Raw genomic sequence first — 3230 nt, 5'->3', positions numbered from 1 at the left:
ATCTTATTGGAATGTGGATCTGCAGCACACTGAATTACCATAAAGAGTTACATGGGATTTATTTCTGCCAGAATATGTACACAAAGGTGTGTATATTCACTAGCTTATGCAACTGTTCAAAGTTCACAGTGTCCTTCTCAGAAGACAAGCAAGTCTGTGATATTATAGGAATCATTTTGATACTTTTGACAGAAATTTGGATATTTATGTCACTCTATAAACACTATAAATTCTAAACGAAGATGTGAAGAAAAAATTACAAGGGATCCATGCTATAACATAAATTACACTGGTCAAATGATATAAAAGGCTGTGGTGTTTATGTAGGAATGGACAAGTAAGTGTAATAACACCGAGTCTAAAGAATAAACTCAGGTATACTCTGGGTTTTTAAGAAATAGTAAAAGAGACACCCCAAATTTGTATAGAAAAAAATACAGGGTTAATGAAAATGTTTATGGCAACAAGTTTAGAAGTAGAAGAGAAATTTAATGAAGACATACCCATGTTCATTGTTTAAAACCTATTTATTTATCACTGAGTCAAATATCTATATGTAAAAAAGTAGAATAATGAAACAAAGGCACCAAATGTATTTTATATTTTAAAATATTTTTTCATTAGTATTTTATAACATACTTATAAAGGGGGTTCCCAAAAATTCTTGAAAACTCAATGGAAAATACTAACATATTTAACCTTCAGAAATATCAAAATCTGCAACATAGACCATTTGCTAGAATATAAGTATAATTTGGAGAGAATATGACTGATCCAGTGCTTCATTTAAATTGATCCACCTCTAGAGGTTGAGCTGATGACTCTACAAAAAAATAAGAGACATCTTCTTTGACCTCATAGGTTCACTGGGTATTTATTTTAAGAAGATAAATGGAAATTTTTAAAACTAATCTTTTTATGTTTAACTTCTTTATTGACTATTTGGGAGTTTTATATCATGCACCGAATATCCTCCCCTTATCCCTGCTGTGCTCCCCCCATAAAGGAAACAAATCAAAGTAAGCAACTAAGTAAACAAAAGCAAAAACAAGCAAAAAGAAAACAAACAAACAAACAAACAAAAACACCAAAACCCAAAACCAAACCAAAACAAAAACCAGAACAGAAAAATCTCTTTGCTTCTTTCCTGTTTCTCCAAATGTCTTCATTCATCCTGCCAAGGGTGTGGTGGTGGAGTCAGCTCCCCTATATGCATACTCTCAGGGTTGGTTCACCTTGGCCTCTGGTGAGGGGTGGGGATCATCTCTCCATCATCCAGGGGCCAGCTCTCTTGTTGTAGTATCCAGTGAGAGGCAAGGCCAGTTTTCCCAGGGCTAGTAAAGGGCATGGGTAGCTCAGCATGGCCCTCTGATTTCATCTTGCATGGTTCCTAAAGCCTCCTGAGGTGATACAGACTAGACATCCACATAGACCCCAGATGTAGCTGGACACAGACCTAGGCAACAACTTAGGCCTAGATGACATCCTGGCTCTGGGTGGGGGGACTGGCCACTCAGGTGGGAATGGTTCTAGCAGCCATATGGCCACTGGACACCACCAAGTCCTCAGGTTGTAGCCTTAACCCTGCGCCTCTGTGTGGGTGGACTTTGGTGTAATACAGGACCTGGACTTTAGCACAGACCACAGTGGTGGTAGTACCATGGACCTCAACATGGTCCTCAACAGTGGCAAGTCTGGACGTCACCACTGCCCCAGCAACATGGCCCTCAATCTCAGGTTTTTATCTGTATAGTCTTCGGTGGTAACAAGTGCATCAGACATCATCACAGACCCTAGCTACAGTAGGGTAAAGGACCCTGATATAGCCCTCAGCTGCAGCTCTGGCCTACATGTAACAGCACAGGCCACTCAGGTCGGGATGTATCCTGGCCCTCGGCCACCAACCTGGACTCCAATGGCTGATCTGACCCTAGGCATCCTTACGGCACTCATTGGTATCAGGATCCGCATGTGAAACCATGGTCCTGGGTGGTAGCACAGGTTACCCATATCTCTGTGTATGGCCCCTGCTGTGGCATGGCTTCCAGACTCCAATCAAGCCACAAGCTCCATCCCAGATTATGTGCTTCTGTGTTGACCCAGTGGCAACCTGAGCCACGGACTTCAACACAGACCCCAACTGCAGCTGGGCCATGGACTATGGTCTCAGGCAGCAGCTTGGTCTGGTTGACATCCTGGCTCCAAGTGGTAGCCCTGGCTGCTCAGATCAGGATGGTTCTGGTAGCAGCCTGGCCTCTGGACACTGAGAAGGCTACAAGTTGCAGCCCAGACCCAAGGCTTCAAGTGACCTTTGGTGGCATCATGGGACATAGGCATCAACATAGACCTCAATGGCAATAGGACCACAGACAGTACTCAGCAGCAGCTTAGGCCAGGTTGTTCCAGGTGGCGGCAAAGGATGCCCAGATCAGTGAGGCCCCAGAAGCACCATGGACCAGAACACAGACCCATGAGGTGGCCCAGCCCACTGGAATCAGCATGGCACTCAACAGCAACAGGAGTCAGGGGCATTAACACATACACTGGTTACTGTAGGACCAGGGACATGGATGGCCCTTGGCAGCAGCCTAGCTCAGGCATCACTATGTTCCCAGGGGGCAAGCCGACTTGTCTTCTCAGTCTACTCTTCACTTCAGCATGACCCCAAGCTGCAGGCAGGCCTCCAATTGCTCTCAAGTTGTAGACATATTTTAAATATTCTGTATTGTGCTCAAATATTTTTGTAACTTGCCAATGTTTAAATTTCCTTGGAAGAGGAAAATTCTACTTCACATCACTTCCTAGTTCTTTTAACATACCTTTTAGTGACTGGCTCTATTTGTAAGTACTGTTTGAATTAGCTTGCATATATTAATTCTACTTCTGAGCCATATACCTCACCTGGTAGTAATTTCATCACTTTTTTTTCAGAAGATAAAATTTAAACACAAAGTTCAATACAATTTGTGCAGTTATATAAAAGCAACTGATTAAAAAAGAGGTCATAAAACTTGAAAGAGGGGTATATTGGAGAGTTTTGAACAAGGAAAGGGAAGGGGAAGGAGAAATATAATTATATTATAATCTCAAAAGTAAAGAAAAATAATTCCTAAGTCAAAGTACTGTTCAAATAGCTGCCTGTTGTGAAATCAAGCCAGACTAGCTTTGGAAACCATGCATTTAAATATGGCACATAACTATATATATATATATATATATATATATATATA

This window comes from Phodopus roborovskii, unplaced genomic scaffold (genome assembly GCF_943737965.1).
Source record: "Phodopus roborovskii unplaced genomic scaffold, PHOROB, whole genome shotgun sequence".
In the NCBI taxonomy this organism is placed as follows: domain Eukaryota; kingdom Metazoa; phylum Chordata; class Mammalia; order Rodentia; family Cricetidae; genus Phodopus; species Phodopus roborovskii.
Note: the sequence above shows the minus strand (reverse complement) of the source record.